The following is a 26105-nucleotide window of genomic DNA, read 5'->3' as shown; positions in this document are numbered from 1 at the left end:
CCAGCTCTGGGGACCCCAGCATAAGAAGGACATGGAGCTGTTGGAGTGGGTCCAGAGGAGGGTCATGAAAATTATCAGGGGGCTGGAGCACCTCCCCTATGAGGACAGGCTAAGAGAGTTGGGGTTGTTTAGTCTGGAGAAGAGAAGGCTGTGGGGAGACCTTATAGCAGCCTTCCAGTACTTAAAGGGGGCCTACAGGAAAGATGTGGAGGGACTCTATCAGGGAGTGTAGTGATAGGACAAGGGGGTAATGGTTTTAAATTGAAGGAGGGCAGATTTAGATTAGATACTAGGAAGAACTTATTTATTGTGAGGGTGGTGAGACACTGGAACAAGTTGCTCAGAGAAGTTGTGGATGCCTCCTCCCTGGAGGTGTTCAAGGTCAGGTTGGATGAGGCTTTGAGCAACCTGATCTAGTGGAAGGTGTCGCTGCCCATGGCAGGGGGGTTGGAACCAGATGATCTTTAAGGTCCCTTCCAACCCAAACCATTCTATGCTTCTATAACTTAGTCTTGCCACTCTCTGGAGCTTTTGTTCTTAAATCTGCCTGTAAGGAGATACACGTGTTTGTACAGAAGTGTGAAATGATTGTCACCGAAGCATGGGCTAAATTGTTTGAGGCAAAGTTTTCATGTGAACTTTGCCCTGTGAAGCTGGTTTCATGTGATGTGAAGATTCTGGCTAAAGAGTTTCACTTCTCATGCCTGCTGCTCACTTTTGCTTGACACCAGTATTTACTCTGTCTCTTGGTTTGGCTAAACCCTTCATAGAGCTAGGCTTTCCACTGGAAGCCGATCTGGTTAGATCTAGCCGATCTAGACCACCCTTAAAGACAGAAGTCTGCAGAAGGCATAGCTGTTGAATTTTAAGCGGGTATATAATAAACCAGTACTACCCATAAGCATATTGTAGTATGCAGGCTGGCATTAGACAATTTAAAGCTTTGTAAAGGAATTAACAATTTTTTTTGAGGATCTAATTGTAAGAATTGGATGTCTGCATTTCTGAGAGACTGGTCTATAGGTCTTTCATGCTACTGCCTGAACCTCATCCCGCCCTCTTGGTTAATAAACATAAACTATTGTATATACAGAATGCTAAGGACAACTCATAAAGGCTGTTTCTATGACCTCATTTTATGTAGTCTAGGTAATTCAGATAGATAGACAAATCTGTTGTCAGAATCATAAAGCTCTGTTTCTGACACCACCATCAAGTAGCAGAGGAATGATTATGTTTTCAAAAGATTGCTGTTATATTTCCCATGATCAAATACTGAGAGTAAAGGCTGGACTATGAGAGAAATAAATCAATTTTTTTAAACATGCACTGGTATAATGGGACCATAACTGTATAATAGGAGTATAAAAAAAAATTAAAAGGGTCAAATCTTTACTGTCAGAAGCCAAGGCATAAAATGAAAATAGAATTTCAGATCTGATTGGTTTAGTTTGGTTGGATTGGTTTAGTATTCAGGCTTACCTGATCATTCTTGTGGAATTGTCTTTATTTTCTCAATAGAGTAGGATATCATATCACTTTTCTCATGTTCTCCCTCTTTTAATCCATGGAAGAAAAAAGTAAGAGAAGTAAATTGGTGCTGCAATATCTTGATGACTATTATTCTCAACTTTTATGAAGAAATGGAGTCAGTGATAATGATTCTTTTCAAATTCTCTTGCCTCTTCTCTCAGTAGAGTAAAATAAAAAATCAGGTCTTCAAAGTCTAATATTCTCATGAAAAAGTTAAGTTAACTAAACTTAAATCTGTTTTTTCCCTGCAGGGAAAAAAGCTGAGATGGCTTCTCAGCAAATTATAGCTCTCTAGAGCTGGTTCTCTATCCCCTTTTTGTCAGTTTAGTAAGAAAAAAAAAAAGAGGAGAGGAAGACAACAATAAATACAATAAATGCAACAATTTGCATAAATGCAACGTAAGAAAAGTGTTATGATTAGTCATAATAATGGAAAAGTTTCAGATGCTGACTTGTGAATGTCACTGCAGTTACCAATCTTTGCCCTGCCATCTGTATGTGAGTAGTAGATTTTTTGAATATGTGATAACTCAAGGATGGCTAGGGAAGATGGGCATACACTGTAGTATCATTCACAGAACAGCAGCTTTAATATCTGGAAGGAGAGAACCTTCCTTCTGACTTGGGTAGTCTGCTGTGGGGTTGCTCCTGAGCAGGTGCAGACTGGAGCCCTATTTAACCTATTCACAAGTGATGGATCTTTCAAAGTTTCACAACAACTACGATTATATATTAAAACAGTTCACCAGGCAGTGAAGAATATTGGATTTTTCCCCTGTATTTTTTGTGGGTATTTGGGAACTGGGAAGATCAAAGGGTCTGTGCACTCTATTTTGGTAAGGTGCTTTAATTAATGGATACACATGTGTTAGGTGTATCACAAAAGTCTCAGGGAAACCGTGATGCAACCATTTTGCCAGACTTTTTCTACTTTTTATTCTTGTATCTCCCATGATTTGTGAGCTCTTACAATAAAGATCAAAAATACTCTTTCATTCTATAATTTTGATGCTTTAATTTACAGTGCAATTTCTAGAAGCTGGCCTGGTGGCCAGATGTCTGCAATGTCTTCCCATAGGCAACATATAAGACCCTTTTGTGAGTTAGGAATGTAGGTGTATCCCTTGTCAGGGTGCTCAGTGCCACTGAATCTGTATGGGTATCTTTTTTACTCCCCCGAAGTACTCTCACATTATTTTCTGGCCTGCTTTAGCACAGAGAACCATGTTGTAGAAGCCAGGGCTTTTGTCTGGTTGTGCAGCTTTAGTGGAGAGGTAAGGAAACATCTGCCTTTTCTGGAGTCAAAGGACAAATACTATCTTAGTTGTCCTGCTCGTCAAGGATAACTTTTAAAGATTTAATTAAACAGCTCTGAACTGGAAAGGGGAGAAGGAATTTCTCAAAAATCCGTAGATTTGTGAAATCCAAGGCATTTTAACATAAGAGTGAACATTGGTGAGGATCATGAAAGTCATAAAACCTCATTGAACCATACTGTGACTACTTGCACCTTTTAGGAGAAAACATAGGAGAAACCATATTACAAATCCTTGACATTCCACTGTGGTCTGTAGTATTAATAAAAAAGCCTTGCCTGATTCTATTTCTAATTTATAAAGATTAGTCTCTAGGAGATGCAAAAAATGTGTAAAGCTGTGCAGTATAATTTTACATTTGTAGCAAAAAGACATGTTTAAGAAGTAGGAAGATGTATTGGAGACTGCTTTTTCTGCAACTTGCTAATCAGTTAAGATTCTTTAAGGGAAGGAGAGAGGATACTAGAAAAAATATTTATCTAAACCTACTGTTAAGAAATACAGTAATCAGTTATCAGAGCAATGTAAGTGAGATTGACTTTCCTTTTTCCCCATGAGAACTGTGCTGTGATCCATGATTCTTGTATAACCCCTGTTTACATTTCACTGCCTCCAGGTATTAAATGTAGGCTTAATAGAGCTTGTGGCAGGCAGAATGACTAATTACTTGGGCTTCTGACCCTGTTCTGCTCTGGAAAGATTGAGTATCTATTGACATGGGTGCACCCACCCCTGTGTTTTGACTATTGATCATCCTTTGGCAGCCACTAGCTGATGGAAGTACTACTGTAACTGTAAAAAATTATGCAACTGTGTGTGCTGAAATTATGCATCAATAAAGAACTGAATTAAAAGCTTACCTTTCAAAGAGTCTTGGGGTGCAAGTTTGCCCTTCATTTGGACTACACGTGGCTGTACACTAATATTTCCCAAATCAATGGTCTCCATTTGTCATACCATCAGGACAGGCTCTGCTGCTCTTGTCCCCCACCTTAGATTTCTCTTCTTTATTAATGGTGGGTTTTGTGTTTTGTCATGAGTCTCCCCATCCATCTGAGATGGCAGCAAATGGAATGAAATGAACACCATCAGTGGATTTTTCATCATTTTTAGAAAAAAACCCTGTGTTTTCTCTCACTGCTTTTTATTAAAAATAGCCCCATCAAGCTTAAAAATGAAATCTTTTTCTATGTTAAAAAAAAAGTGCATGTCTTAATTTCTTTTTAATGCTTCATTACTGTTAACATTATAGAACTGGCCATGCCAGCTTGTTGTTATAGGGTTGTCCATGACTAGCAGATTGTGTGGACCAGTGTCTTATAGGTATTTCTGAAAATTCTCATTAGTTTACAAAGAAGCATTTCATTGTTTCAATGCAAAAAATATTCAAGGGGATGCACAATTTTACTCCTATGTCTGTCTCCTTAACTCCTGACTTTTTGTAGTAGAAAATGGCTGTTTGAAAAGAGGAAAACTTCATGTCATGTAAGACATATCTGTTTTGGATGAAAGTATGCTGACTCTTTTACAGTACGTGAAGGATTGCCTTTGTCATTGTGTTCAATCAGGGATTGCTACAATTCCCCAAGTAGTTACTGAACATGTCATGTATGCTTCCAGAACATTACCAGAGTCTTCAACTAGAAAGGCAGGAGGCAAAAGTTTTGCAAATCCTCTTCTAATGAAGTCAGAGACAAATGGAGCAATGTTTGTCCCTTTGTCAGCTATGAAGGAGCATTCCACAGAATAAATGGATCATCAGCACCATGTGTCACCCATTTTTTTTGTCTGTTGAAGGACTTTCACATGTTTTGGATAGCACTTGCATGATAAATACTGGGTATACCTCTTCTGTAGTTGCTGCCAGTGATTCTATTCTATGTTCTAGAGGGCAGGGCTGCCATCCAGAGACAGCCAGACAGGCTGGAAGAATGAACTATCAGGAACCTTGTGAAATTCACCGAGGACAAAGGTAAAGCCCTGTATATGGGAGGAAATAATCCCTTGCACCAATACAAGCTAGAGACCGACTGGATGAGGAGCAGCTGAAAAGGACCTGGGAGTCTTGGTAGACAGCAAGCTGAACAGGTTGGTGGGGGATGAGAGACAGCAGATTATGGGCAGACAAGATTTCAATGCATACATTGAAACAAGGGAGATTCTGACTGGATATAAAGAAAAACTTTTTCAATATGAAGAGAGTGAAACATTGGAAGAAGTTGCCCAGAGACTTTGTATTCTCTCCATCCTTCGAGGTTTTCAAGACCAAACTGGATAAAGCCTTGAATAACCTGGTCTAATCTCATAGCTGACCCTGCTCTGAGCAGGAAGCTCAGAGCTCTGGAGGTCTTGGAAGAGGTCTCTTCCAAGCTGAATTATCCTATGATGCTATTTTAAATATCAGTAAGTTCCTGGATGCTAATGCATTGGGTAATATACCCTTTGTTTTCACTTTTGTTATTGCTTCCTTGTTCTGTTAGATAAAATGTATTGCAATAAGCAATACTGGTGTGTTGAGTCTCCAGCAGTTACTCAAGATAGGCAGTGACCAGTGCTGAGGGACCTTATGATCTTTGAATAATTTTGCAAAGCTTTGTATATTCTTACAAAATCACAGAATCACAGAATCATATAGGTTGGAAAAGACCTTTAAGATCATCGAGTCCAACCGTAAACCTAACACTACCAAGATCACCACTATACCATGTTCCTAAGCACCTCATCCAAACGTCTTTTAAATACCTCCAGGGATGGTGACTCCACCACTTCCCTGCACAGCCTGTTCCAATACTTCACAACCCTTTCGGTGAAGAAATTTTTCCTAATATCCAGTCTAAACCTCCCCTGGCACAACTTGAGGCCATTTCCTCTCGTCCTATCACTTGTTACCTGGGAGAAGAGACCGATCCCCACCTCACTACAACCTCCTTTCAGGTAGTTGTAGGGACCGATAAGGGCTCCCCTCAGCCTCCTTTTCTCCAGGCTAAACAACCCCAGTTCCCTCAGCCGCTCCTCATAAGACTTCTGCTCTAGACCCTTCACCAGCTTCATTGCCCTTCTCTGGACATGCCCCAGCACCTCAATGTCTCTCTTGTAGTGAGGGGCCCAAAACTGAACCGAATACTGAACACAGTATTCGAGGTGCGGCCTCACCAGTGCTGAGTACAGGGGCACGATCACTTCCCTAGTCCTGCTGGCCACACTATTTCTGATACAAGCCAGGATGCCATTGGCTTTCTTGGCCACCTGGGCACACTGCTGGCTCTTACCTGCAAGAAGAATAAAATAAGTTGTTAAAACTCTCTACCTTTCTTTGCTATTTTAAGAACTTAGATGTGTTTCAATTTTCTTGATGACCTGAAGCTAAAGATTTGTTGCCTGTTTTATAGAAGTCTTTACAAGACTTTATGGATGCATTTCACACTGTGAAAAATAGAAGTAAGAAAGCATGACTTGCAAGAAGTCATTTAAAATGAATAGAATAAAACAGAAGACTGATCTCTTCTGTAATCCAACATTTATGCACAGATTTCAGATAAGGAGAATTGTTTTCGACTCTTTGCCCACTTATGCTGCCTTTTCTCTTTTCAGCACTTGTCCTATGCTCTCATTTGCTTTCATTTCATATTTTGGCATAGAGTTCAGAGGAAGGGAATGGCCTCAGGCTCTGATGTAAATATGGGCCAAAAAATATTTTTACAGTAGTCCGAAGTCAGTGGCTTCTCACGGGCAGAACACATAAGAGTTCTTTTAAGAGAAAACTTTTTGCTTTAGTAGTTTCCGTTCAAAGAAGTTTGAGAAGTACGAATGGACAAATTTATTTTAAAATTAGGTAGAAAGCTATAAGCAAATTTCTTAATAGAAATCACATTTCAAAATCAGTTTTAGTATTGTATACAAATCTAGTCCAGAAAGTAATATTGCCCTACTGAATTCATCAGAGTTTTGTCCCATCACTTTAGACTCGTAATGAATGTGACTCCACTGTGAAAAGTCAGAAATGGCTATCAAGTGTCCTTCTGACATGATTTCTGCCAGTGAAGCAAACAGTCATTGGAACAACACCTGAATCTCAGACAATCTGTTTAAAGATTGTCTGGTCTCATTTAGACTATTTGTGTGGGATTATTCATTTAAAAAAAAAAATGTTCAGTGCATTTTTTTGTGGGACTATGTGAATTATCTTTAATAGCTTGACATCTATCAACTTCCTGATTTAACAGATTTTACTTTCAGGGAATTTTCTTATAATAAAGCTGGAGTAAATGATGACATTACCAATTTAGTTGTTCTCCCTTGTTACACGATATGTCTCTGTTCTTTTTAGCTCACGTATGTATGTACGCTAACAGTTTTGCCTAACTGAATCAGCAGGAATCTTTCTATTGACTTTTCTGGTTTTTTGGAGCAGGCTTTTAGGTCTAAGAGTCTTTCCTTACAAGCCAGACCTTCAGGCTCTGAAAATTAAGTTTCTCTCTAACATACTAAGTATACTTAGTGACAGGGAATCTTATGATGAAGCAGTTTCAAGGGATTTGGATTGGGGATCTTGGAGGCAGGACTGAGATTTTGACTGCTTAGATGAAATATTACGTTATTTCAAAAATAATTCACTTATCTTCCATTATTTCCTTGGTACAAGAAAAAAATACTGTAAAGAACTTCAATTTAATTAAGGAACTCTCCTATAGCTCCAAATAGACGTGTTGGTTGAGGTACTTTATTTATTTTAACTCTTAATAAAAGAGTTCAGTTTGAATAAAATACTTGTATTGATTCCTCTTGAATTGAGATGCCTGTTTTAATGAAAGGTTGGTCTAAGAAGGCTGGAGGCCTGGAAGGCTCTGTGCCACTGAGTCTAGTCCTCTGCTAAAGCAGGAGACACAATAAAAGTCCAGCTAGAATAGATTTATGGAACTTGTATTTCATATGGCCCAAGACCTTCAAATAAACTTTTGACTTATACTATCACCCTGCCCCAAGCCACAACTGTTGTATGTGTCAGGAAGACACCAAGGAGTCATCACAGTAAGTATTTTAGATCCCTGGAAGGTATTTATTTATAAAAACCCCTAGAAGACCCAAGGAAGCAGGCCATGCATTATTTTACAGTAATAATGTCATGAGTGAAATATTTCTGCTGGATGCTGAGTGATGCTACGTTAAAGTCACATATGAGTAGAAAAATCTCAGCTGCATTTCTAAGAATTTAAGGTTGCTGGGCAAACCAGTAAGCGTTATGTCCTGTGGCACCCATTCATGCACTGCTGGAAAATGAAAAACTATGCAAAACAGCTGTGACCCAGAGATAAAATATGCATTAAAAGAAGTAAAAATCCCTTTTTGTTCCTCCTGGGATATCAGAGGAAGCTTGAGGTATGGGATTAAGTTGATGTATTATTTATAGTGCTAACAATTATTGATGGAATAGTCTGTTTTCCCTGTTTATACAGTATCACAACCACCAAAATTTCTTCCACAGACTTGACTTGTATCTCTTGAGCAAGTTCTTTGCTCTCACAGTTCAGTGTTGGAAACAGCTTCAGAACCTCACTTCTCCTTGGAACAGAGTAGTTTGGGGTTTATAATTTCTTGTTAATAGCAAATGACTAGTATTCATGTTACAGGGATGTTTATGTAGGAAGGACTTAGTGTGGTAGCTGAATTGATGAAAACTACTTCTTACGTGTTAATAACTTGAACCCTCTCTTTCCCAAAATCGGAGGTTTTTGGTTAAAGCTTTTGATGTTTCAGTCTTAGTTCCAGCCTGCACCCCACATTTATCCTATCCCTTTCTTTTTACTTTCCCAAAGTTCATGTCCCTTTTCCTACTCCTCTTTTATTTTAATTGGGCCTCAGCTGTTCCTTCATGCTGTCAGTTCTGAAATGTTCACTCACCTTTCTTTGATGATGCTCTTTACAGATGTTTTCAGCCTTACCACCTGAGCCTGACTGAACAATAACTAATTCATCTTCCCATGTAAGCTCTTTTGTAGGTATTATTTCTGGGATCTTCAGTCATATTATGGAAGGGAAAATTACACCTTGTCTCTCACTTTCATATTTAATAACACATTTTAAAAAGTGATTCTTAGAGTGAAGGTAACATTTCAATTGCATTAGACTTTAAATGAAATAACACTTACTAAACAATAGTGCTGCTAATGAACCATATCCTGAAGTCCTCCGTATTTAGTCAGTCTTTACCAAGTAAATCTTCCATCAATTTCAGAGTAAAAGCTGTTTTTAAGAAATGAATTGAAGGATGTTGCATATTCTCATTCTTGTTACTATTGAAATAGGATAGTATTTTTTGCAGTTTACTAACTCATTGCGGTTTGTGTGGACTTGCTACACTTAATTTAATGGAGGTAGTCATTTTTTTCTCTTTACTTCAGAAGAAGTAATAACTTGTATAGCTCTGCTCTTTAGCTAAATATTTTTGGAACTCAAGGTTTGGAAGAATCAGCATTTGGCTTTATTCCTGTAAAGAATCCTCAGAACTAAAGGGGGGAAAAAAACCCCAACAAATCAAACATATGTGATACCTTTGGTAGTAAATCTCATTGAACAAATCAGGCTGTGAATAACAAAAGAGATAGAATTAAACTATTTTTTCCTTGAGAGGCTGGTCCTGTAGGTTAAACTGGAATGTGTTAATGGTGCAATTTTGGAACGCTGCACTACCACCATCTCTGGCCTAGCCTTGCTGTGTCAAGGTTCCAGGGATTGTCAGATTAACCATTTTCATAAGCAGTAAAACTGATACATGCAATTAAAATATCACTGTAAATATAATACAAAGAATAGCAACGCTATTCTCTCAGTCAGTGTGCATGGCGAGCTACACAAACAATTTAAATACAAGTGCAAAAACTCTAACTAAAAGTTTGCGGCAAACCATGTAACAGTGCACAGTCCACAGGCACAGTCCCTTTTATACACATCCGATGTGCCTTCCATCTGGACTTTTAGCCAAGACTCAGTTGTGAGGGTAAATATCAGTCAAGATATTTCAGTTACTTCTGGAGAAGGAGAGAGTGATATAAAATATAGGTTTGGGATTTATCACAGAAAGGGGATGATTTTTTCTTTTAGGAGACCCATATTAGAGCACAGGTGATGTACAAAATGCACAAAACCGAAGAAAACTCAAAAAATACTTGTCAAGCACATCTATTTTGTAGTATCATTCTTTTTTTTTTTAATTCAAATTTGATCTAGTATGACAATATTCCTATTAAAGCAGACAAGCCTATGCACAAAACTTATCTGCACCCATGGGATTTCCTTGCCTTGTGCAAAGCTGAACCCTTCCTTTACTGCTTTTTTGTTTTCCTGTCACTTGATATGGAATTAATTAGAGACCCATCACTATTAGTTTCAAAATCTATTTCTTTCCACTTCACCTTATTCTTATTGGATTCAATGATTTGATGTATGTTTTACTTCTTTAAAGAAACACGCCATTACTCAAAAGCTGGTGTTTCTTCAAGAGACTTACTCATTCTCCTCTGTAACATCTCTATCGATAGCTTCTCTGAAGGCTTTTGTGTTTTTCAGAGAGAATGCTTTCTGAGCTTAAATGTCAGTGATTTCCCCAAAAGATCACATCATTGTACTCCATATATTCCCCAAGAATTTAGATTGTGGTTCCTGACAGAAAAGAGACTGCAAAAATAATGCCTATTTAATAAATCCCCTTTAATGAACATGTATGGCTTGGATTTGTCTTATTTTTCTCTAATGACAAAAATAGCATGAGTCTTATTAAAACTGAAAGCATGGTAATTGCTGTTAAGGTTAAAATTTTCAGACTAACTATTTTTGTGTGCAAGCATCCAAAATTATTATGGTCAAAATTACTTACAATTTTTAAAATAAAATTTATCGTATTGCGTTTTCTTACTGACATGCTCTGATTTTTCCATTTTTGATGACACTCTGTACTCAGAAATACTTTTTAAAGAGACAGTGCCTTTTCCCACCCCAAAACTTCTGAATGCTGTCATGGTTTAACCCCACTTGGCAACTAAGCACCAGACAGCCACTTGATCACCCTTCCCTGGCCCCGGTGGGATGGGGGAGAGAATTGGGAAAACAAAAAAGCAAACTAAAACCCCATGGGTTGAGATAAAGACAGTTTAATAGGAAAGCAAAGGAAAAGAAAATCATAATAATAATAACAATAAAAGATCGTACAAAACAAGTGATGCACAATGCAATTGCTCACCACCCACTGACCAATGCCCAGCCTGGCCCAGAGCAGTGATCACTGTCCCCTGGCCAACTCCACCAAGTTTATATAGTGAGCATGATGTCATATGGTATGGAATAGCCCTTTGGCCAGTTGGGGTCAGCTGTCCTGGCTGTGCCTCCTCCCAACTTCTTGTGCACCTGGCAGAACATGGGAAGCTGAAAAGTCCTTGACTAGTGTAAGCACTACTTAGTAGCAACTAAAACATCAGTGTGTTATTAACATTATTCTCATACTAAATCCAAACCACAGCACTATACCAGCTACTGGGAAGAAAATTAACTCTATCCCAGCTGAAACCAGAACAGTATCCAGCCCTTATTCTATACTATCTACGTCATGCCCAGGTCCTACACTTTCCAATACATTCCAATTAATCACTACCACTTTCCCTGTCTTTTGATATATTTACACACAGATATCATTCCCTTGGTCTATGGGCCATCCCTCTAAAATGTCCCTTGAGTTCATTTAGTCCATGACTTTGGGCTCCATCTGTCATAACAGCCCTTCAGGGCAGGAGAGATGGTATGTGGTGTTGGATTGTTGCATGCTGAAGCCAGTTCAGGTTCCATCACCGCTGCACTTTGCTCGGTTTCATCAAAGTTCATTCTTCATTAATCGGGGTGATTCTTACTGAAATACCATTGATATGGCACATGGCAACCAAAGAAGTGATGACATACAGTATTATATAGCAATTAACATCATACCATTCCTTTCATTGGCTATTTTCACCCAAAAATCAAATTCCCTTGAGGTACACAACAGACTTTCCCATCCTTCCACATCACCCACCAAGTACACCCAGGTCCTTGAGCAAAAGCAATCCCACAAATGGCTTTTGCTTTGCCCAAAGCAGGAGTAACCCAGGCTGTTTTCCCCAACATCTTTCTTATGTGCACTATAGGGACTTTATCTCCTTCTACAGGACATAAAAGTTTTGATTGGGCAGGGCCAGCTCGATTGGCAGATCCCCTAGTGTTGACTAACCCGGTGGCCTTTGCTAAATGTGTATGCCCATGTTTGAATATCCCACCACCCATTGCTTGCAGTGTAGTCTTTAACAGTCCATTGTATCGTTTGATTTTCCCAGAGGCTGGTGCATGACAGGGGATGTGATATACCCACTCAATGCCATGCTCTTTGGCCCAGGTGTTGATGAAGTTGTTTCGAAAATGAGTCCCGTTGCCTGACTCAATTCTTTCTGGGGTGCCATGTTGCCATAAGACTTGCTTTTCAAGGCCCAAGATAGTGTTCTGGGCAGTGGCATGGAGCAAGGGATACATTTCCAGCCATCCAGTGGCTGCTTCCACCATTGTAAGCACATGGCACTTCCTTGGTGGGTTTGTGGGAGCGTGATATAATTGATCTGCCAGGCCTCCTCATATTTCTATTTCAGCCATCGCCCTCCATACCACAGACGTTTTAACCGCTTGGCTTGTTTAATTGCAGTGCATGTTTCACATTCATGGATAACCTGTGCAATAGTGTCCATGCTCAAGTCCACCCCATCGGTCATGAGCCCATCTATATGTTGCATCTCTTCCTTGATGGCCTGAGGTATCATAGGCCCACTGAGCTATAAATAATTCACCCTTATGTTGCCAGTCCAGATCCACCTGAGCCACTTCAATCTTAGCAGCCTGATCCACCTGCTGGTTGTTCTGATGTTCTTCAGTGGCCAGACTCGTGGGTATGTGAGCATCCACATGACGTACATTTACAACCAGGTTCTCTACCCGGGCAGAAATATATTGCCGCAGTGCGGCAGTCCAGGTGGGTTTGCCTCTGTGTGCTGGTTTTGGCTGGGATAGAGTTAATTTTCTTTATAGTAGCTAGTATGGGGCTATGTTTTGGATTTGTGCTGGAAACAGTGTTGATAACACACTGATGTTTTAGTTGTTGCTAAGTAATGTTTGCACCAGTCAAGGACTTCTCAGTTTCCCATCTTCTGCCAAGTGCACAAGCAGCTGGGAGGGGACACAGCCAAGACAGTTGATCCAAACTGACCAAAGGGCTATTCCATACCATATGACGTCATGCTCAGTATATAAATCTGCGGAAGAAGAAGGAAGGGGGGATGTTTGGAGTGATGGCGTTTGTCTTCCCAAGTAACCGGTTACATGTGATGGAGCCCTGCTTTCCTGGAGATGGCTGAACACCTGCCTGCCCATGGGCACTAATGAATGAATTCCTTGTTTTGCTTTGCTTGTGTGCACAGCTTTTGCTTTCCCTATTAAACTGTCTTTATCTCAACCCACGAGTTTTCTCACTTTTACTCTTCTGATTCTCTCCCCCATCGCACCGGGGGGGAGTGAGCGAGCGGCTGTGTGGTGCTTAGTTGCTGGCTGGGGTGAAACCACGACACTCTGTGCTGCCAGTTGCTCTGCTTCCATTGCTGTAACCAACCCCACAAGGCATTTGCCACCACGCATCAGTCAGTATAGAGACAGAGCACTGTCCACTTTTCTCGTTCAGCCGTATCCAAAGTCAGCTGGACGGCTGTCACCTCTGCAAACTGACTCAATTCACTTTCTCCTTCAGCAGTGTTTGTGACTTGTCATATAGGACTCCATACAGCAGCCTTCCACCTCCAATGCTTTCCCAGAAGACGACAGGACCCATCAGTGAACAGGGCATATTGCTTCTCTTTTTCTCTCAGTTTATTTTACAGTAGGGCCTCCTCAGCACGCGTCACCTCCTCCTCTGGTGATATTCCAAAATCTTTGCCTTCTGGCCAGTCCGTGGTCACTTCCAAGATTCCTGGGTGATTCAGGTTCCTATTGGAGCCCGTTGTGTGATTAGTGCGACCCACTTACTCCACGTAGCATCAGTTGCATGATGTGTAGAGGGGACCCTCCCTTTGAACATCCAGCCCAGCACCAGCAGTCAGGTTGCCAGGAGGAGCTGTGCTTCAGTACCAACCACTTCCGAAGCACCTCAAAATCCTTCATATGCTGCCAATATCTCCTTTTCAGTTGGAGTATAGTGGTCCTCGGATCCTCTGTATCCCCGACGCCAAAAGCCCAAGGGTCGACCTTGAGTCTGCCTTGAGTTCTGCCAGGGGTTCCAGGTAGGGCCATTCTCCCTGGCTGCAGTGGAGAGCACATGTTTTACATCTTGCCCTGCCGGACTGGCCCAAGGGCTACTGCATGAACTATCTCGCGTTTAATTTGTTCAAAGGCTTGTCATTGCTCAGGGCCCCATTTGAAATTGTTCTTCTTCTGGGTCACTTGAGAGAGAAGGCTTACGATCAGACTGTAATTTGGAATATGCATTCTCCAAAAACCCACAACCCCTAAGAAAGCTTGTATTTCCTTTTTGCTAGTTGGTGGAGACATAGCTGTTATTTTCTTGATCACATCCATTGGGATGGGACGACGTCCATCTTGCCATTTTATTCTTAAAAACTGGATCTCCTGTGCAGGTCCCTTGACCTTACTTAGTTTTATGGCCAAACTGGCTTTCAGGGGTGTCCTGGACACCCCTCCAAGTGACAGCAAACTGTTGCCTGCACTTTGCTGCCAAAGGGATTGAGAAAAATGCATTAGCGATATCAATTGTAGCATACCATTTGGCTGCTTTTGACTCCAGTTCGTATTGAAGTTCCAGCAGGCCTGGCACAGCAGCACTTCATTCAAGCCACGATAGTCTACTGTCAGTCTCTACTCTCCATTAGACTTTTGCACTGGCCATACAGGTGTGTCAAAAGGTGAACGAGTCTTACTGATCACTCCTTGGCTCTCCAGTCAAGAATCAGTTTATGGACGGGAATCAGGGAGTCTCCGTTGGTGCGATATTGCCTCCGGTGCACCGTTGTGGTAGTGATTGGCACCTGTTGTTCTTTTACCCTCAGCAACCCCACAACAGAAGGGTCCTCCAAAAGACTGGGCAATGTAGACAGCTGTTTCATGTCCTCTGTCTCCAAGGCAGCTATACCAAAAGCCCACCGCTACCCTTTTGGGTCCTTGAAATACCCTCCCTGAGGTAGTCTGTGCCAAGGATGCACAGAGCCTCTGGGCCAGTCACAATGGGGTGCTTTTGCCACTCATTCCCACTTAGGCTCACTTCAGCCTCCAGTACAGTTAGCTGTTGGGATCCCCCTGTCACTCCAGAACTACAGATGGGTTCTGCCTCTAGGTAGCTTGATGGCATTAGGGTACACTGTGCACCAGTGTCCACTAGAGCCTTATGCTCTTGTTGGTCTGATGTGCCAGGCCATCGAATCCACACAGTCCAGTAAACCCGGTTGTCCCTTTCCTCCACCTGGCTGGAAGCAGGGCCCCTCTAGTTCTGGTCATAGTATTCATTACTCACTTCTTGTACTTATTAGTCAGCAGTCCCTTCATTAAGATCAGAAGTAAGATCAGCCTTTTTGCTCTGTCTGGGGAACTGCCCACTGGAAACTGGAGCAGCAGTTTTCCTGGAAGAACTCCCTTTTGTGACTGTTTTTCCTTGCAACTCACGTATCCGTGCCTCTAGGGTCGAGGTAGATTTTCCATACGGAGAGTATGGAAAGTGGCGAGTAGGACTTATCCTCTTTGAGTTGCTGGCCCAGTTTCTCCACAGCCAAGACAAGGGAGGAAGAGAGACTTTCTTTGTATTGCTGGAGTTGGCTAGCCAATTCATCCACCGTTTGTCCTTCTCCGTCTTTCCAGGTCATTACTGCCAATGAGTTGGAATACAAAGCTCATGCACTCTGTACAAACTTCTGCCACATGGGTCGTGTGCACTTGACTTCATCTGGATCTTTGGAGAACTGCTTGTTGTCCAGGTCACCGTAAATCAACTCCAGCACAGCTAATTCCCTCAGGTACTGGATACCTCTTTCCATGGTGGTCCACTTGCCTGGCTGACATATAACGTCTTTCTTGAAGGCATACCTTTCCTTCACACTTGACAGGAGTTGCCTGCAGAGGCTGAGGACTTGTGCCCCTTTTCCAATCGCTTTGTCAATGCCCCCTTCCCTAGAAAGGCATCCCAGCTGTTTGGCTTCCTTACCTTCTAATTCCAGGCTACTGGCCCCGTTATCCGAGCATCAAGAGCAGCCACGTGGCAATGTGCTCGCCTGGACGATGGCTGAAATCCTTTCACGTATCTCGCAGCTCACTCAGGGATAGAGATCAGGTGGTTACCATGTCGTTTTTGAGTTCTTCCTCTCCCTCCAAGGAAGAGGAAGAACCCTCCTGCTGAGTTCTTCCTCAGTGGGAAGCAAGGAATTCTTCCTCCTCGTTCTCTTGATGGCCCTGCTTTAGAGTAGTCTGCCTCCTCACTGCTGGGGCAGTATGCTTCTTCCTCCTGCTCCCTCTTAGGCAAAGCTTCTTCATCCCGTACTAAATGAGCTGACTTTCGCTTCCAAGATTTCTTCTTGTGTATGGGGCGACTGATACCGCCATGGGTTGGTTCTCTGTTCAGCTGCAGTGCCTGTCGCCAGGGTTTGAGCAGCCACAGTGCCTGTCGACAGGGTTGGAGTAGTCACAGTACCTGTCGCCAGGGTTGGAGTAGCCACAGTATTCTTAAACAGTTGTTTAACCCAAAGCAAGACCTGACACATATTCAGGAGACATAGCAATAGTACCATGCTGGTTTAAGCAACCCAAGGATATTCAAAATTCTCAAGAGCTATTGTAATTAGCCTGGAGGAGAAGGGGAAGATGGAGGAAGGTGTCTCCCCCATAGGTTGGCTCTCTGAGGACAAAAAGTAAAAAGTGTAATTATTAATAATTTCTGATAGATGTCTCCCAAAATACAGAGGTGACGGCAATGCTGAGTACAAATACGAGATTGATCTCATGACCAATAATTTTATCATACCATAAGCTAGTGTTACACAATAGAGCAAAGCAATAACCTTAATCCACCTCCCAGAGGTGATAAAGAGCACATAAATACTGATAAGCAGTATATATGGCAAGTAAGGTGTTACATAACACAACTCTGAGAACAAATACAACAGCTCTGAGAGCAAATAAATCAACACTGTGACCAGAGACTACTAAACTAATATAATGAATGCTTATACCAAATTTGTTTTAACACAATCTGGTCAGATCTGTCGTTATCTCAACGCTTCGAGCCCCACGTTGGGCACCAATAAGGACTGTAGTTGTTTAATACCAGTCAGCAGCTAAGCACCACAGAGCTGCTCGCTCCCCCTCCCCCCCTCCCCGGTGGGATGGGGGAGACAACCGGAAAAAAAAAAGTAAAACCTGTGGGTTGAGATAAAGACACTTTAATAGGACAGAAAATGAAAATAAAATAATAATAATAATGGTAAAAGAATGTACAAAACAAGTGATGCACAATGCAATTGCTCACCACCTGCCGACGCCCAGCGTGTCCCCAAGCAGCGATCGCTGCCCCCTGGCCCACTCCCCCCAGTTTCTATACTGAGCATGATGTCATATGGTATGAAATAGCCCTTTGGCCAGTTTGAGTCAGCTGTCCTGGTTGTGCCCCCTCCCAGCTTCTCGCTGGGCATGAGAAGCTGAAAAGTCCTTGACTTAGTATAAGCGTTACTTAGCAATATCTAAACCATCAGTGTGTTATCAACATTGTTCTCATACTAAATCCAAAACACAGCACTATGCCAGCTACTGGGAAGAAAATTAACTCTATCCCAGCTGAAACCTGGACAATTGCTGTGTTGAAGAAAGCAAGCAAGCAAGAAAGCAAGCAAGCTAATAATCCTTTGAACTAATCCAAGACAGCTTTTCAGTGCCTTTGCACTGAAAAGAGTGTACATCTCTGGGGACAGTGTGGCAACTGTGTAATAAATTTGGTGGTCATTAATATTTGTTTTACTCATCTACACTATAATCCCTAATTCATCAGTGATGGGATTTCTTTGGAAACAAACAACCAAAATGCCATAAAAATATTTTCTCTCTTTTGAATGAAATTAGCAGGTAAGAAAATAGAGCTCATTCAGCCATGTGCAATATTGGTGTATCTCTGGAGGTCAAAAGTGAACTGGCAAAATTTTAAATAAATCAGAGGTTTGCTTGTTAGAATGATAAAGCTGTGGTCCTTTGAATTGTGAGTTAATGAACTCTATTTTTCCAAAATATTATGTCAAGATACCTCATGTTGTTTAGATAAGTAATTAGATAAGTAGTTTAAGCACCAGAATAATGAAGTTACCACTCATGTCCATAAATAGATGCATGCTGGGCTTTAAATATACATTACTTTCTCCTTAAGTCATTTGAATTTAGGTATATGCCTGTCCTTGTTAAGATTTATTGAAGGCATTCTACTTTACCATAGATCTTGCAGGTAAAATTCTGATGTCTGGATGAGATGGGATGAGCACAAGTGGAACAGCATACACAAGAAGACTTTTGTGGGTGACTGTGGAGAGGTCAGTCTAGATTTCACTGAGAGAATGAGGTCAATAAACTTCCACCACATAACAATTTTTTTCTGCCTGTCTTTATCAGTACTGCAATTAGAAGTAAGTGCAGGTGAGCAAATCCTATGTACTTCCACTGTGAACAATAATAAACTTTATTCACTTCCTTCTGACTGATCTGAACACAGAACAGGTGAGTTTACCTGTTGGTTTTTTTAATTTACTGCTACACTGCTCATGCATTATCTCCTTTGTTTTGGATTGTTGTTTTTTTGTCTAACTTTCATGGAGCTTTCACTAAGTTTTCAAAGGCATTTAGTTTTTTTAATTTCAATTCTTTTAAAGACTTTTTTTTCCTTCATCAGGTTTTTTGGGGTTTTTGGTTTTTTGTTTGTTGTTGGTTTGGGGTTTTTTTTAGCTTTTACAGCTCTTCATGCAACACTTTAAGTAATTGCCCTACTCTATTTAATTGGAATGACAAACAGTAGAAAGTTAATTAACAGAAAAAAAAAGTTCACTGCAGGGCAAGTTAGTAGAATGGTAAAAAGTCAGGATTTACAGTATTTGCACAACTTTCTTTATAAAGCAATTGTTCTTCATTATAATAATGCCAGGAGAGCAAACAGAAACAAAAAAAATGTGTTGCATTAGCAAACAATTAATGAGCATTTGTAGCTGAATGGAACCCACTTTTATGTATTATTTCATTAAAAGTTTACAGGATCCGTGAGACCAGAGAATAAATAAAGGTAATGATTTCAAGGTAATGGTCTCCTAGGGGGCATGAATATTGAACAAATGTGTTAGTGTTGCCTACTTACCTAAACCTTAAAACCAGGGGATTTTTATACCTTAATTTTTCTACTCTTTCATTAAAAGATCAAAGTGTGCTATTATATAAAAGACAAACTGGCACAGGTATTTCAAAATTATCATTAGAGCTACATTCTGTATTGTAGCTTAACAAGAGCTCCCCTTTTATGTTAAATGCCCCACAATTTAAACACTTTTTTCCATTGTGAAGGATAGGTCTTTGTATCCTTGTAAAAAGTGGCAAGTCTTTTGTAGAGCTTGATAACTTTTGAAAGAGTGATCAGCATTTCCTTGGCTGTATACCAACCTACACTTTTTATTTGGCAGTCTTCCACCAAAGCTGCACCACCAATCTCAGTGCTTGCATGCACACTTGGGTGATGGGGAGGCTTTTCACCATCTTCATCAATGTTTCACATACTTAGCAGTTGTACACAGACCTAGTTAGCACCTTCTTCATTTCAGCTGCCAGATAGGTTTGATAATGGTTTCAATACAATACGGTTGTCTTGGTTCCTTATGTAATGAAAATGTCACATAACCAATGGGCACACAGACTGCGAGGACAGCTGGAGTTTATGTAAAGAAACATACATATGAGGATCTTGGGAATTTCAGGGTGTTCCTCGAATCCAACAGTTTAGATGTGTATAGAAACCTGCTGATGCTCATTTTCTTCTTGTGTCCTTTTTTCCCGCTTCCCTGCCTGTATTCATCTGTTGGTTCTTGTCTCGTATTTAGATTGTAAAAGTTTTGGGAACAAAACTGCCTCAGTTGTGTGTTGCTATGGGGCCTAGCACAAAGGAGTGCTGGTCCTTGGCTGAGCTTCTTAGAAACCAAAAGTACACGTAAGTAATTGTCAGGTTTCTAGTAAACCTCTGCAAATCCCATTATTGCTGCTGCTTTACCATCCCCATTTCTAAGTACATCCCACATGGTCTAAGAATTCTTTTTTACCTAGGCTATAAATTGATCCTTGCTTTATTAAATGGCTCTAGAATTTGATAAACATTGTTTTAATGAGTGTGAATGTGGTTACAGCAAGGGTTCAGGCAGGGAACTTGGAATATAAAAGTGTAATTTGTGGCCTTACCACCCAGGTGAGGTGTTCTGCATATCTGTGAAATGGACACAGCCACGCTTACCAGATTATTGAATAGGGGGTTGCTACGCAAGGAAACTTCTAGGCTGACCAGTCATCTGAAAGGTGTGTTTTAAAGCACGTAAAGGACTGTTATGCTATAGTTTTGAGTTCTTTGTAGTGCTATAATTTTAGTTCAGGACAAAATGTAAGTAGTTTTTCCAGCATGCAGGTTGTCCATATCCATCCTTTTCAGTTATACTGTACACCTCACCTCTCTTAAACGAATTTTTAGTGGTGAATTAGGCTAAGAATGGTGCAGATACCTGCTCTAGCACTGTTGCTCGCATTTGTCGTGATTTCAGGGTGGAACAGCAGTCATGCTCTTTGCAATGGATCAGAGGAAAAAGCACTCAATCAATAAATGTAAGAGAATCACATAGTAGACCGTGAGTCCACAGCAGCAATGTGTACCAGCCTGCATAATGTATTCATAACAGCTGTGGTAACCACGTGGCTGAATGAGTGGCTGAGATGACCTTGTTCATTTAATTGAATGCATTATCCTAATATATTCTCTCTGGTACACAGATGTTCCCTGATAACTAATACTGACCTCCAGCGTGTAGGGTAACAGGCTGTGGAGCCTGTAATATGTGAGCAGAGGTGGGTGAGGGATGGTGTCATGGTGGGGGGCAGTGAGGAATGTGTGTGGCTGAAACACACTGCACAGTCCCAACAGTAGCGTGTGCATTGCCCGACTGGAGGTCACAGGGGAAGGTCAGAACTACAAGAAACTTTAAGACTTTCCTGTCACTTTTGTTGGAAGGAGAATCAAGCACAGTAGGCTGGAAGATTGAGACAAATCACAGTGCCACTTTTGGGGCAGTTCATCAGAGCCAGATTTGCTAGACCTGAAGATGAAGTCTTCTGCCTTTCTTTTTCATTGTTTGAAAGGGGTGAATGCTTTTGCAGAGCAATTTTGTGTTCTTCCAAATTGTGGAGCCATGAATGTCAATACCCAGAATTTTGTACTGCCTTCATGTTAGAAGTCATTTACCCCCAACTTTGCTCATGTGTAAATGGTTACACAAGGCAAAGGAATATCAGGAACACCTAGGGATGAAGAGAAAGTGGAGGCATTCAATGCTTTTTTTGCCTTGGTCTTTAATAATACTGATAGACCTTGGGCTGCCTGGTCCCCTGAGTCCGAGGACCATGAGTGTGGGAACAGTGACTTTCCTTTTGTGGACACTGAAATTGTAAGGGACCAGCTGTATCAGCTGAATGTTCACAAGTCCATGGGACCTGATGGGATTCATCCCGGAGTACCAAAGGAGCTAGCAGATGTTATGGCAGGACCCCTCTCGATCATCTACCAAAGGTCTTGGGAGTCTGGGGAGGTCCCTGCTGACTGGAAGCTAGCCAATGTTATTCCAATCTACAAAAAGAGTGTGAGGGAAGACCTAGAGAACTACAGACCTGTTAGTCTAACCTCAGTTCCTGGAAAAATTATGGAGAAGATTATATTGGGTACTATTGAAAGGCATTTAAAGAATAATGCAATAATCAGGAACAGTTAACATGGGTTCACAAAGGGAAAGTCCTGTTTAACTAATTTGATATCCTTCTATGATAAGGTCACCTGCCTAATGGATGAAGGGAAGGTGGTGGATGCAGTTTTTCTGGATTTTACTAAGGCTTTTGATACTGTCCCTTACAGCATCCTTCTGGACAAGTTGTCCAGCTGTAGGATGAGCAGTTTCATGGTGTGCTGGGTGAAGAACTGGCTGAAGGGCAGAGCTCAAAGGGTTGTAGTGAATGGGGCTACATCTGGCTGGTGACCGGTCACCAATGGTGTTCCTCAGAGTTCAATTCTAAGGCCAGTTCTGTTAAATATATTTATCAACTATCTGGATGCAGGAGTTGAATGCACCGTTAACAAGTTTGCTGATGATACCAAACTGGGACATGCTGTTGAGTCTCTTGAGGGACAAGATGCCTTCCAGAGGGATCTAGATAGATTGGAGCATTGGACAATGATTAATGGGATGAAATTGAAAAAGTGCAAATGCTGGATTCTGCACCTGGGACAGAGTAATGACAGGCACAAGTGTAAACTGGGAGAGGAGTGGCTGGAGAGCAGCCAGAAAGGGATCTGGGGGTGCTGGCTGACAGCAGGCTCATAGGAGTCAGCAGTGTGCCCTGGCAGCCAAGAGGGAAAACCACATCCTGGGGTGCATTAAATACAGCATAACCAGCTGGTCAGAAGAGGTGATTATCCCACTGTATTCAGTGTTGGTGCGGCCTCACTTTGAATACTGTGTGCAGTTCTGGGCCCCACAATTTAAGAAGGATGTGAAGGTCCTTGAAGGCATCCAGAGGAGGGCAACAAAGCTGGTGAAAGGGCTGGAAGGCATGTCCTGTGAGGAGTGACTAAGGACTTTGGGTTTGTCTAGTTTGGAGAAAAGGAGGCTGAGGGGCAACCTCATTGCTCTCTACAGCTTCCCGAGGAGGGGAAGTGGAGAGGGAGGTGCCCATCTCTTCTCCCTGGGATCCAGTGATAGGATGCATGGGAATGGTTCAAAGCTGCACCAGGGGATGTTTAGACTGGACATTAGGAAGCATTTCTTTACTGAGAGGGTGGTCAAACACTGGAACAGGCTTCCTAGAGAGGTGGTTGGTGCCTCATGCCTGTGAGTGTTTAAGAGGCATTTGGACAATGCCCTTAATAAGATGCTTTAACTTGGTCAGCCCTGAATTGGTCAGGCAGTTGGACTAGATGATTGTTGTAGGTCCCTTCCAACTGAAATATTCTATTCTGTTCTGTTCTGTTCTGTTCTATTCTATTCCTTGTGGAGCAGTATTGGTTTCTTTTTGCAGTGTGCATAATTGTGGCAGATGGAAATACCAGTCAACAGTTTAGGATTTTGTCATTCAAATACCAAAATTTTTAATTCTCACTCATATTTATCCATGCAAATGCCCTTGGAATTTAATTAGAAAATTACTGAGAAAAGCCAAGGAATTTTTTATTTTTTCTTAAGGAACTGTTTGGTTCCTGCAAGGCATCTCTCCTGAGCTGGCTAACTTAATATGTATGTGGGATTTGGTAGCACTGAGACTTTAGTCATACTGAAACATTTGTTTATTTTTATAATCTATGCTGTGTAACAATTAAAAATCTGCTGCACATTTATGAAGGTTTTGAATATACTCATTTTATAGTTAGGCATTGTTATTCTTAACTACTCAAATAAAATAAACATAAATTATTATAGACAATTAATTATAATGAAGAGTTTAAAATGTCCAGTATTAGAAAGAATTACATTTTGTCATTGAGATAAGTAGCGCTATTATGTCTTCTTAGCTTTACGTATTTCTGTTCTGTGCAAAGTATTTGAGACCATCCAAACTGCAAAAACAAATGCAGATAAATTTTTCAATACAGTGTGGCCTGGTAGCTGATACTTCTTTTAAGAGTTTGTGTTGGGTCTGGCTGAGATGGAATTAATTTTCCCCATAGAAGCCCTCATAGTGCTGTGCTTTGTATTGGTAGCTACAAAGGTGTTGATAACACACCTGTGTTTTGGCTACCGCTGAGCAGTGCTCGCACAGCATCAAGGCTGTCTCTCCAGCATTACCCCCGACCAGTAGGCTGGGGGTGGGAAAGATCTTGGGAGGGGACATAGCCAGGACAGCTGACCTATAAACTGACCAAAAGGATATTCCATACTATATGATGTCTGCTCAGCAATAAAAGCTAAGAGAAAGGAGGAGGAGGGGGAGTAATAGAGCGGCTTTGGTGGCCACCTGGCATCCAACAAAGGTCAACCGACCACACAGCTAGAGAAATGGGCTTGGGAAGTCTCATTCAAAGAAGAATAACTCTGGGTATCCCCCTTTGGTCCCTCACTGATCATGAGGATATGGCCAAAACAGTCAAGTGGAGTGAGCTGTCATCCTCGTTTAGAACATGCCGATTCCCTAGTTTGTAGGTTCATGTTAAATTTAATTACTGAAATTAATTCTCTTTAAAGAAAGACAAATACAATTACTGTTAATGAGCAGCCTCTACTAGGTGCCTACAGTACTGGTATTTTGTGTTGCTGTTTTTTGTGTTGTGTTTGTATGAATATGTATCATAGTCCTCATTTGAAAAGAGATGTGTAGTAGAACAGTTTTTTCTGGTAGTCAGTTAATTCTGAGACTCCCCAGTAACACTCACTTTCACTTTGTTTCCCTCTGTCTTATCGTACTGATTTAAGAGTTGGCACTTAAATCATGGGATTCATGAAGGATGAATTTTAAATACTGGGGAAGTTTGAACAAGGGATGTGAAAGGTCTGGACAATCCTTTGAATACTCAGGAAGTAAATACCAGTGAAGATGGAAGGTTAATTCAAATCTAAACCAAACTTCTCCTGGACGGACTAAATTGAGCTGGAGGCTTTGTGCAAGACTGGATTGCTACCTTTTAATCAACCCAGAACACTCAGAAGAAGATTTAATAAATTATAAGCATAAAAGGAAACTAACAGGGAGGTGATGAACTTCTCAGAACACTTAACAAAGGCAGCCTTTAATATTGTTTTGAATTGGGGAATCACCTTATACAAACTGGTTCATTTTGTATAAACTGGTTTGCACCTTATATTTAGTTTAATAGTTGGATGAACTTAAAAGGACAGCTCTTTCCCCAGTCTCTGGTACATCTAGATTTGCATCCAAAGAAGATGGATGCAAATTTTATTTTATTAAAAAAAAAAAAATCCTGGGAGGAGCTGTAGAAAATGCTGTTCATCTGAAATGTTGGAATTTCTCCAAAATATAGCTGTAATCCTAAAGAGTTTAGGAGATTTTTATTTGTATTCAAGCAGAGAAACTGAGCTCCTTGTGGGGGAGAGAGGCAGTATTTCTTTGCAGACTTGTCCATCTGATTATTTTTCCCAACTGGCGGTATGACTAGCTTGTTAGCTGGAAGAAAGAGTAATGGGATTGGAAAGGCATGGACGTGGTTAAGTATCTTTGTAAAACTGAAGTCCCCTGACATTTCCTGATGAAGCATGTGATAGTATAAAGTAAATTAAAACAGAGGCCAGCTTGGACAAATGTCTGACAGGCATTGTTTGGTAGTTCCTCTTAATGAGGAGTGACACTTCTTTCTTTTCTTTCTTTTATGCAATTCATCAGGGCAAACCAGACCACAGATCTTTGCAATAACATACAAAAAAAATTCTAACCCCAAGACTTTGTCAATTCAAACAGTGCTTGTACAAGCAAAGTGACAATCTATTGTACTTCTTTACAGAGTTCATTTTTGGTGTCTGTTATAGCATCATAACGTGCATTGCATTATTGTTCTACTTAGACAGTGAATTGCTGATGTGTATAATGATGCACCTGTTAGTCAAGAAATCCCTCAGAAGCCAAACGGTGCTATAAAATTGACATACTCACACGCAGCCAGAACTGTCAGGATGTTTCCTCTGCATTATGCAATATTTTCTGCTTTATGGCCATTAAAGGCAATAATAAAACAGCTGTCGCTGAGTGGTATGTTGTCAAATATCAGTGAAAAGCATTGAGATGATGATAGCAACGTGATGCACAGTGCAATAGCTAAGGATGGGTCAGTGTTTTTATTATCAAGCCTGGGTTTTTTTCTGTGTGTATATGTCTTTGCCCTAGGCAGGAACTTGCCAAACAGCAGATAAGCCCTGGAGCAATGACCAACTTTTGCGC

Source organism: Ciconia boyciana, chromosome 6, assembly GCF_034638445.1.
Source record: "Ciconia boyciana chromosome 6, ASM3463844v1, whole genome shotgun sequence".
Taxonomy (NCBI): Eukaryota; Metazoa; Chordata; class Aves; order Ciconiiformes; family Ciconiidae; genus Ciconia; species Ciconia boyciana.
Note: the sequence above shows the minus strand (reverse complement) of the source record.